Here is a 12,259-nt window from a genome sequence, read left to right on the forward strand (position 1 = left end):
GAGCACACAGCCCTGTTCTTCTGGCCTCCGGGAAGGCTCCACCTTAGAATGTACCAGACACAGGGAACCCAGCTTATTTGTGGAGTCTCTGGAGAAGCCTTCATTCATTGGAATCTCCTTGGCAACTTCATGTCTAACCTCAAACCCTGTTGCTGCAGTTTCCCCTCTTCTGCTCCCTTGGGGCCTCCCACCTTGCCTTCTATCCCCCCCCCCCCCCCCTTCTAAAAACTTTGTGACAAGGTATTCTACTGTTTCCCCCGCTCCCTTCTCTCTCTGGCCACTCCTTCTCTGACTCTTCTTTCTCCTCCCACCTCCCGGAACGTGGGTGTTCCCCTAGTTTCTGTTTTCATCTTTCCTCTCCCCAGGCACACTCTCCCTCCCCATCTCATCCATTTCCTGGCCTTCCACTCTCCATTTGGGAGAAGTCGCTTCTACCAGCACCTCAAAGCTGACTTTATCTTCTTCTATTTACTTCCCACAGCAGCAGCCTCTTGACAGTTTTTCTTCAGAGCTCCACTTTTTGTTTCAAAGTTAATGTTTACTAGGGATAGAGAATCCCAGCAGGAGCTCAAGTGGACTGGATGACCTCCAACAGCCCCTCTGGGGCTTCCCAAGTCTGACTTGGTCTCCAGACTCTTGGGAGAGGTAAATTAACCTCATTCTCAGCCAAGCTCAGACCCTTGGGCTGGGGCTCTGTTATCACACTTATTACAGTCTACCTTGTGTTGTACTTTTCTGTGGACATGAGTTTTGATTATAAGCTCCTTGAGGACAGGGCCTACATCTTGACATCTTTGTCTTCTGTGCTGTGCCACCTAACAAAATATCCTGCCAATAACATGCCCTTGTTGACTAAATCTTCCTTATTGAATTCCCCTCTAAGTCACCCTCCTCAAATATGTCAGGTTCAGCTTTTACTTTTAAAATATACTCTGTAATGTCAAATGTTTAGATCAACTTTACTAGTATTTCATCAGTCACAGAATGAAGGTCAAACCCCTACACTGGCATTCAATATCTGCCAAGATCTGCCTCAATATATCTTTTCTAGCCTAATCACCTACCACCTTCATGTTCCTTGTTTGATCTTCAAGCCTTTCTCTCTGCAAATCTCTGGCCACCGAACTCTAGCCCAGCAATTAATGCCCTTATTAGTAACTGTGGTCTGAATGAAAGCTTAAAAATGCCACTTCCTACAGAAAGTATTGCTTTTTTCAACTGAGCTGTAAATAAGCTCTACCACTGTTTAACTCCTCAACACATTGTTTCTACATTTTTGTACCATTGGTCTTCAAATCTGATGCAGTCTTGTTATCATATTTGCATGTCTTACCCCTTCTCTCCAACTAACAATAGAATGTTACTGACCACGTTTGCAAAGTGAGGAAACCCAAACTCAGAAAAGTAAAGCTTTGTGTCAGGGTCATATAATGTCTTATTTTGACTGCACCAGACTGTGTCAGAACTCCCCGAAGGCAGGAACTGTGTCTTATTGTCTCTCTGTCTCCCACTAGCATGTAGTGAGTCCTCAGTTCAGTTCAGTTGCTCAGTCGTGTCTGACTCTTTGCAACCCCATGGATTGCACCATGCCAGGCTTCCCTGTCCGTCACCAACTCCTGGAGCCTGCTCAAACTCATGTCCATTGAGTCGGTGATGCCATCCAACCATCTTGTCCTCAGTTGTCCCCTTCTCCTCCTGCCTTCAATGTTTCCCAGCATCAGGGTCTTTTCTCATGAGTCAATTCTTCCCATCTGGTGGCCAAAGTATTGGAGCTGCAGCATCAGTGAGTCCTTGGGAACTACTTTTATATTAATGAATATGAGTTGCCCTCCTCTGTAGCATAATGACTCTTTAGAACCTTCAAGGAAGCAACTAAATCATTCCCAAGGCTTCACTTACAAAGTCAGTAAATTTGTGAAAAGCAAGAGATACTGATATTCTCAATTGAATGAGATTTTGTGACCCAATCTCCTTTGAAGGAAAGCTTGGAAGGGACACAGATACTACTACTTACTGAGCTCCAAGGATAATCCAGGATTCATCTGTTATCTCATGTAATTCTCACCACAATATCATGAAGTAGGCATTATGCCCCTATCTGACAGATGAGGATACTGAGGCTCGCGAGGTGTGTTGGCAAAAGTCAGACAGCTTAGTAATATATTGAGTAAGAATTCAAATGTAGACAGGAATGACTCCAAAGCAGAAACTCCACTGCATCACTGATGAAAGACCTGAATATGTAAGAAGCAGGCTGGCACAAGGAACTGATTCGTAAAGCAGAATTCCAATATATTAATTGGGAGTGAGAAACGTAATTGTTAAGTGGCCCATGATTGATAGGCCAGAACCTCTTTATACCGTGAAAAGCCAAATTATCATCAGAAAGTACTTAGGGTAGTTGGAATCTGAGCAAAAGGAGCCAGTGAAAAGATGAATCACTAAACCACCTCCACAGCGAATGTGCTGGTTGGGGCTCAGGCTTCTTCCCTCACTCTTTCATTCACTAAACATTTATTGACCATCTAGTGTGTATCAGGCACCGTGCCGGACTGGAAATCCAGCACTGAAGCTTCCAGCCCAGGTGATACTGCCAAATTTGTTCCTCCCCTCCCCCATGCCTCATATTTTTGGTTCAGGAAAGATCCACCTCCTGTTGCCCTTCTCTCTACTCTTGCATCAGCTCTGTTGAGGCCACTGATTGGTCAATGCTTTCTTTTATTCCTCAGTCACATTCCAGTCCTGAAGGTACATCTAGATGCTATTTGAAATGTTTCTGAGGCTCCTTTCACTTCAGACCCTCTCACAGATTTTAACCCTAATGGAATTCTCATCTGTTCTGAATTCATTCTTCATAAATTAATTTTTTAATCCCAAATGCAATATGATAGAATATTTTTATACCCTGACCAGATCTGGGGCTATGATTTATCAACTCAGATGTAATTTTCTGAGCTCTTATTGTTTGCCACACCCTCCCCTTCCATTTTAGAATATCATTTCTGCCTTGAGGGAATTTCAGGAAAGAAATCCAACTCCAGGTGACTTATTTGATAAAACCAAAGCAGACTCAATCTCTGTGGCTCATTCACACATTCATTCATTTAATTACTCATTCAGCAGGCATTCTGCTAGGTGCTGAGGGAGGGCCTTCTGGCTGACAGGTCCTGAGCTGTCAAGTTATACAATCAAAATTGACATTGTCCCCAGGAATTGTGCATTAGGGGGCAGAACAGCCACAGACTCTTGAAAGCAGAACCAACCCTCTCCAAAGAGCCCTGCCCAGGAATCAGACAACTAGGGTTCTAGTTTTTAGCTATGTGATCCAAAGTGATTTTTTTTTTTTTTAAATCTCTTAGGATCTGTTTCTGCATCTGGAAAACAAAGGAATTGAAAATAGCTCTAACTCTCCAGAGGAAGTGTGAGAAGAACTGGTGTTGGGCATTACATATAATTCAGGTAACTTGATTGCATCCTGAGGACAGAAATTTTCAGATTTCAAAAAGTTAACCCCTCTTGGATTTCCCTGGCAGTCCAGTGGTTAACACTCTGCTGCTTCCACTGGAGGGGGTGCGAGATGATCCTTGGTGGGGGAAGTTCAGCGAGATGCGGCCCAAAAACCCCAATAAATTAAAAACAAAATTCACCCCTCTTAAAAAATAAAACACAAAACCTGAGCTCCAGTTTGGTTCAGTAGGCTGTGAGCCCTCAGCGCACCCTGCAGGCAGGACTCTGTTATAGCTCAGAACCGGCTGGGGAAAAAGGTAGATTTTTGAGTTCCCAGAATTGTCAGATCCTTAAAAGAAGCCAGGCAACATCTAAGACTATGAGGATTTCCTTGCTGCCAGCAGGAACCAGACTTCCCGAAGACCACCCCGCTTTCCTCTGCCCCTTGCCCAAATGCACTTCATGTTATCTTGACTTACTCTCTCACCTTATAGGCAGGAATCCTGAAGTCCAGAGAGAAGGCATTTGCCAAAGGTCTCCCAAGAAGCTGATCAGAGAGCAGAATTTAGAAAACTTGGGATCCAGGCCCCCAATCTAGGGCCACCTGCAGACTGCCCCAAGAGCCTCCCGTTTAGAGAGAGAAGTGTCTTCGCACTGCAGTTTTGCTCACCCTCTCTCCCCCTGTCCTCCAGGCCCCGAGGCTGCATATATTCCATTCACAGACAATTATCCTGAGGCCTATCACTGGAGCAGTGCCCCAGAGCCTTGCCACCATCCCTTTCCACCTCTTCCTACCCTCAGAAGTCTTCCCTGCCCCCAGTTGTACTTGGAAGCAGGATGTCAGAATTGAAGGGTCTAGTTCCAACTCTTTAGAGCTGTGGGAACATGGGCAAGTCACTTCACCTCTCTGAACTTGTTTCCTGTTTTGTAAAATGGGCTATAACGTTTACCTTCAGGGGTTATTGCGTGGATGAGAGTTAATGCATATGAGTCTCTTAACCAGGCTTGATGAAGATTAGGTGCTCAATAAACAGTAATGATCATTTAAATGGTATGAACTGTGGTGTTGGAGAAGACGTATGTATGAGAGTCCCTTGGATTGCAAGGAGATCAAACCAGTCAATCCTAAAGGAAGTCAGTCCTGAATATTCACTGGAAGGACTGATGCTGAAGCTGAAGCTTCAATACCTTGGCCACCAGGTGCAAAGAACTGACTCACTGGAAAAGACCTGATGCTGGGAAAGACTGACGGCAGGAAGAGAAGGAGACTACAGAGGATGAGATAGTTAGATGGCATCACCAACTCCATGGACATGAGTTTGAGTAGACTTCGGGGAGTTGGTGATGGACAGGAAAGCCTGGCGTGCTGCAGTCCATGGGGTCGCAAAGAGTCGGACACGACTGAGCGACTGAACTAAACTGTTCTTGTTTTAAAGTACCTAGCTCAGTGACTGGTAGATAGTTGGGTGTTCAAGAAAGTGGTCATGACAATTAAATTTAAAACTTTGGAGCACGAAGCCTGGCATTTAGCAGGGACTGAATAAAAGAAGGTTAGTCATGTTGCTTTTCTGACCCAAGGGCGCCCAGTACCTTTGCGCTCTAAAAGTCTCTCCCGAGCAAAAGCTGCGGCGCCTACTTCTTTTTGCTCAGCAACAGGCTCTCCTTACGAAAACCGTGGCTGCCAATGAGCAGGAAGATGGGCGGGGCTATCTGGCAGCCAGTAGCAGCTCACAGCGGCACTCCGGATAGGCCCAGGCTGGTTTCCAGGCCGCTTAGGGAAGCATAACCCCGAGGCTGATTGCTGGGCGTGGAGTGTCTCCAAATTCTCCTCGCTAATCAACCGTCCTCTGATTGGTGCGAACTTCGGCGGCCCGCCCCTCCCTCCGTCGATCCCACCCCCAGGGGAGGGGGCGGGGACTACGCCGTTAGCTTTCCATTTCTTTTTTTCGCACTTGTTTCCTTTTCTTCTGTTAATCAACTTTTGGTTTTAGTTCACGTTTTTCCTTTCCAAATTATGTAACATATATTATTGCAGAATACTGGAAAGTACAGAAAAGGATAAAGCTACAAAAGAAATAACCCGAAATGATATCCCCTCCCCCCTTTAAAAAAAGGTTTTTCATGCTTTCTACTCTAAACCGGTATTACTCCTGTTCATTGTTCTATTGCTGTAAAAGTGTAAACCTAGAAACCAAAATGTTCATCAAAGAGGACTGGTTAAAGTAATAAACAGATTGGTCTACACAAGGAAACATAATGCCGCACAGAAGCAGAAGGAGATAGCTATTCGTGCTGTATTGCAGGTGCTCTACGTGAAATGAAAAGATGTGCTGAATTTAATGTTAGGTTAAAACAAAGAAACAAAAAACAAATGCACGGTGATACATTCAGAATGATGTAGATATGTTGGTGATTACACAGACGCAACAAAAGTCTGGAAATATATGCAGTTTGCAACAAACTGTTAGGATCCAGTTACCTCTGAGATAAAGGGATAATAGAGAAATTATAAGACTTTATACACTACACTTATTTAATAATCGCTTAAAAGCCAAGATGTAGTACATTTGTAACTTAAAAAAAAGATACTTTCAAAGAACTGAAGAGGGGAAAGAAGGGGGTAGAGGGAAACCCTTTGAAATTCTAATCCTACTACCAAGAGAGATTCAATGTTAACATATTGGCTTTTATTTTTGCGTATATTTATTATATATAAATATAATGTTACTATTATATACTAATTCTTTAACCTATGCTTATATTTACAGTATATAAATTATGTGGACTTCCCAGGTGGTTCAGTGGTAAAGAATCTGCCTACCAATTCAGGAGACCCAAGAGCCTTGGGTTGGATCCCTGTGTCAGGAGGATCCCCTGGAGAAGGAAATGGCAACCCACTCCAGTATTCTTACCTGAGAAATCCTGTGGACAGAGAAGCCTGGCAGGCTACAGTCCACAGGGTTGCAAAGAATCTGACACGATTGAGTGACTAAACAGCATATAAATTGTGTATGGGTGTGGAGCCTGCTTTTTCTACTTACTATAATTCATGATGATTTTCAAAAATTAAATATCCTTTAAACTTAATTTGTTTAAAGTACATAATAATGTGATTTTACTGATAGGTTTTTTTTTTAGTAATTCTTCTTCTTTTTTAATGAAGCTCTTGATGTCTTCATGAAGGTTCTTGATGTCTTGTGGCAGAAAGAGTTGAGCTTTAGCCACTGAACCACCAGGGAATTCCCCTACAACAATTTTTAATGGTTGTAGAATGTTCACGTGTCACATTCATTAATATCTATTGCTAGACATTTTTCAATATTTTATGTCAAAGTGAGATGAAACTCTTACATACAAAATATTGCATTATATTCCTGATTAGTCTCCTAGGTTACGTTTCTAGGAGCAAATTCATGAGTCAAAGACTGTGAACAAGTGTATTTCTCTTGATGCTAACTGTAAAGACTTCTCAAAGTTTATTTCTGTGAATATTTTTGATGCCTATCTTAGGTCAGGCTGCCATAAAAAATATCGTAGACTGGGTAAGTTTGAAAAAAACAGAAATTTGTTTTGTCATAGTCTGGAGTCTGGAAGTCCAAGATAAGGTGCCAGCATGTTGGGTTCTGAGGAGAGCTCTCGTCCTGGCTTGCAAATGGCTGCCTTCTCGTTGTCCACAGATGGCAGAGAGTGAGTAAGCAAGCTGACTGATGTCTCTTCTTAGAAGGGCACTAATCTCATCGGTGAGGGTCCCACTGTCATGACCTCATCTAAAATCACAGAGTGGGAGAAAATTTTGCAAATTATATAGCTAATTAAGGTCTGAAAGTGAAAGTGAAGTTGCTTAGTTGTGTCCAACTCTTTGCGACCCCATGGACTGTAGCCTACCAGGCTTCTCCGTCCATGGGATTTTCCAGGCAAGAATACTAGAGTGGGTTACCATTTCCTTCTCCAGGAGATCTTTCCGACCCAGGGATTGCACCCAGGTCTCCCACATTGTAGGCAGACGCTTTACCGTCTGAGCCACCAGTGAAGTCCAGTTAAGGTCTAGTAGCCATCATATATAAAGAATTCTGGGGGCTTCCTTGGTGGTCCGGTGGCTAAGACTCCAAGCTCCCAATGCAGGGAGCCTGGATTCCATCCTTGGTCAGGGAGCCACATCCCACATTCCACAACTAAGAGTATGCATGCCACAACTAAAGATCCTGTGTGCTGAAGCTAAGACCTGGCGCAGTCAAATGAATTAATTAATTTAAAAAATCCTGGAAACTTAATGACAAGAAGACAAATAATCGCATTCAAAATAGGCACAGGACTCGAAGGGATGTTTACTCAAAGAAGACAGACAAATGGCCAATAAGCACACAAAAAGATGCTCAATATTATTGATCATCAGAGAAATGCAAATCAAAACCATGACGAGCTACCATTTTACCCACATTAGGATAGCTAGAATCAAAAAATCATGTGTAACAAATGTCAGTGAGGGTGTGTGTTGGGGGCCAGAGTGAGGTACTCCGCCCATGGCAAAGGTCATGAGGAAGGAGGCTCCAGTACGCAAAGGCGGGATCGAGCCTCAGGAGTCCCCCTGGAAATCCTCGAGCATCTACCCCCATAACCAGAGCCTGCCTACTTTACTACTTTGTGCTCATTTAAATAGTCGCCTAAGCCGTCTCCCCTTCGAATACCCTGGATCAGCCGGGGCTGGACCCCGGCAGGTGTGAAGAAACTGGATCTCTGTACATTGTTGGTGGGAATGCAAAATGCTGCTGTGTAAAAACAGATTGGCAGTTCCTCAATAGGTTAAATATAGAATTTCTCTATGATCCAGCAGTTTCACGCTTAGGTATTTATCCAAAAGAACTGAAAACAGGTGTCCAAATAAATACTTGTACAGGAATATTTTTAGCAGCACTATTCACAACAGCCAAAAGGTGGAAGCAAGCTGAATGTCCATCAGTTGATGAATGGATAGTCAAAAGTGTGATATAGCCACACAATGGAATATTATTTTGCTATTAAACAATGGAATGGAGGTGTGGGATGGGGAGGGAGGTGGCAGGGAGGTTCAAGAGGGAGGGGACATATGTAAACCTATGGATGATTCATGTTGATGTTTGGCAGAAACCAACACAATACTATAAAGCAATTATCCTTCAATTAAAAATAAATAATTTTAAAAAATGGAATGGGACTTCCCTGGTGGTCTAGTGGTTAAGAATACACTTGCCAATGTAGGTGACATAGGTTCCATTCCTGGTTTGGGAAGATTCCATGTGCTGCAGGGCAACTAAGCCCATGTACCCTAGAGCCATGAGAAGCCATCGCAATGAGAAACCCAAGCACTGCAACTAGAGAGAAGCCCCTGCTCATCGCAATTTGAGAAAGCCCACGTGCAGCCACGAAGACCCAGTGCAGTCAAAAATAAATACAAAAAGTTTAAACCATGTTACACAGATGGACCTTGAAAACCTTACTCTAAGTGAAAGAAGCTAGACACAAAATGTTACATACTGTATGATTCCATTTGCATGTTGATTCAGAATAGGCAAGTCTATGGAGACAGAAAGCAGGCTAGCAGTTGCCAGGGGCTGGGTCGAGGGGGAAATGGAGAGTGACAGCTTAATGGGTGCGGAATTTCCTTCTGGGGTGATGAAAATGTCTCGAACTAAATAGAGGCAATGTTTGCACAACATTGTGAATATACTAAATGCCCTGAATTTTACACTTTAAATGGTTAATGATTAATTTTATGTCATGTGAATTTTATCTCAAGTTAATAAAAAGGATGATGAGCAAGGGGGAACCTGTGGCATCTGCTAATTGCGAGATTGTGTTGGGTAGCCCAGCGTGTGAAGCGTTGGCATAAGTCTCCTTGTACTTCTTTGTTCCTTTGCCTGTTCCCAAGCTTTTTGTTCCTTTCTGATGTTTGAGGTTGAAGACTCCTCAAGGGTAAAAGTGGTTTAGGTGTTTTCTGCTCTAGTAAAGGACTGTGCTTAAAAAGAAGAGGGAAAGGAGCAAAGGAGGGGGAGAGGATGGAAAGAAGAAAGGAAGGACTGAGGAGTGGGACACGGTGACTGAGTCAGCTTACAGGCGGCCGCTCAGCCCTGGGCAGAGTCACAGAACTTCCTATACTCCCTCCTCCCCAGCCTGCAGCGATCCCTCCGTGCAGCAGATAGAAAGGCTGAACTATTGTCGACTCCCCAGGAGCCAAGGACCTCTCCCAGTGCCAGAGGCTGTCACTCGGTCTTGAATGCCAGTCTCTCCTGTTTATCTGGCTGCCGTTTTGTCTCTCCCAGGTCTGCACTGAGTGCCTGTCCCACGACCTCCCCCAACATTCTAAATTCACCCCATTAAAACGACATTGTTGTTTAACCACTTGACTTTGCCAATAGGCTGTGGGTTCAATAAGGACAGGAGTGGGAATTATTTTGTAGTTGAATTCCCAGTGTTTACCAAGTGTCCAGCATGTAGTAGATACTAAATAAAATTTTTATATTGAAAATTAAATGAATACATTTTAAAAGTATGAAACTGGAATCCATAGAATATGCAGCAGTGCATATTTGAAAATAGTGGGATAACCCTGGGTCATCCCCAATGGTCCTGGCAAGACCCACCACCCCCAACCTGTTCCACGTTGAGGAGGGAGCTAACAGGTAGCTGAACCACTGCAACTCAAGACTATGGGAACAGGAGTTCTGAAGTAAAGTCCTTGCTCAGCACAAACCTGCTTGTGTGACCTTGAGAAAGTTATTCCCAATTCCCTGCTTTTGTTTACCTTGGTTATAAAATTAAGCTTATGGTGTATGAACCTATTTACCAGAAATATCATGAGATTTAATGAGTAAATAATTATAAAGTGCTCCATAAATTTTCATGCAATTATTAAATAATTGTTAATCTCGTGTAAAATTCCATAGAAATTCTTTTTTTTAAAAAAATGTTTCTGACACAGGTGGTTAGAAAGCTTAGACAGATCTCCTGCACTTTTCAGGGCTTCTCTGGCCCCTGCCTTTCCTGAGTTTTGTTTGTTCAGGTCTTGAGATTCTGTGAGCCAATAGCCTGTTCTTCCAGTAAATTACTGTTTTTCTCCTCCATAAGCCAGCCAGTGCTGGTTTCTGTTACTTGTAAACAAAAAGATTTTTACTAATGCAATAAACCACTGTAGCATTTTCCAAATTGTATTCTGTGGAATGCAATGTTCGAAAATGCTAATATGTTTTGTATAGAATAATTCTTAATAATTTTTTAAAAAGTCCTAAAATAGCATTCATATTAAGAACTATATTAGAGACTTTCCTGGTGCTCCAGTGGCTGAGACTTTGTGCCCCAATGCAGGGGGCCCAGGTTCTATCCCTGGTCAGGGAACTAGACTGCATGCTGCAACTAAGACCTCGCACAACCAAATAGATATAGTATTTAAAAACTATATTATATAGTTATCTTCATTGTACTTAATAATCTGCCTATGTTGACAAATATGTTGCCTATGTCTGACGATTATTAAAAGTGCCCTGTGCTCAAGAATGTCAGCAAATTTCATTAGAATTTAGAATGGGCCTCAAACTTCAGGGCACATCAGAATCACCTGGGGGAGCTTGTTTAATGACATTGCTGGGTTCCGCCCTCAGTTTCAGCGGGTCTGGGCTGTGGCCTGGGAATCTGCGTTTCTAACAAGCTCCCAGGTGCTGCTGCTGCCGCTGCCTTGCGGCTTCTTTAAGAATCCCTTGCTGTAGTATTTCCCAAATTCTAAGAACCACCTGAGGGTGCTTCTGGGTCTTTGGTTAATCTCATGACCTGTGCTGTGTCTGTGGTAACTGGTTCCTATCACATAAATTATCTTAGGATTTTAACATATATTTGTTTTAAAAATTTAAAGTATTTTAAAACAGTTATATCTTTCCATTACTATAGCATGATAGGAAAACTAACCACAGGTATGTCCTAACAAAAAGACCATGAGTTACCATTTTCATAAAGCTCAGGTAGTTTTAAATTAGGCAGCTCCAAAAACTTTTTTTAAAGAGTTGAAACTCAGTTTTAACCACTGGACTTCCACTGCAGGGGTTTCAGGTTGATCCCTGATGGGGAAGTTCCACATGTTGCCAGGTGAGGCAAAAAAAAATAAAATTTGAACTCATGATTCCTTGTCTTCATTTTAAAGTTTCAACTCTTTGATTCAATCATCTTTAGACTGATTTTTATTTAAAACATAGGACAAGACCAGATGATACACTGCTGTTGAGGAATCAACTTAGGAACATCATTCCCAATAAGCAAAGTATTGATTATAAGAAGTCACAAAACACTATAATCTTCAATTTTTTTCTTTGCCTGTTTGGCCTCGGGGCATGTGGGATCTTATTTCCAGGAATCGAACTCCAAGCCCATGGCAGTGAAAGCAGAGTCCTAACCACTGGACCACCAGAGAATTCCCAAGATTTTGTGTGCCATTTTTTTTTTTTTTTGGTCACAAAGTCCAAAATGGAAGATGTTACTTGTTCCTCAACCAGTTTTTAAATGTTTCAAATTTTGCAGTGTTTCAAAATTTTAAAAAGGTATGTGAGTTAGTTTGACGATTTCTTATACCTCATCTTTAAGGTCATTTTGTTGCTGGCCACTAGAATCTCAGCACTCATACCTCAAGAGTATCTAGAAATAAACTTTCCATCAGTAGCACTATGGGTAAGTTTTAGAAACAGCCATCAAGTGTCTGGTCTGCAAGGATAGGGTCAATGACTTGTCCAAGATGTTATCACTCAATGGTCCTAAAACCTTTCGTGTAAACAAAAAGTCATCTGTCTTAAAACAA

This window comes from Bos indicus x Bos taurus, chromosome 2 (assembly GCF_003369695.1).
Source record: "Bos indicus x Bos taurus breed Angus x Brahman F1 hybrid chromosome 2, Bos_hybrid_MaternalHap_v2.0, whole genome shotgun sequence".
NCBI lineage: Eukaryota > Metazoa > Chordata > Mammalia > Artiodactyla > Bovidae > Bos > Bos indicus x Bos taurus.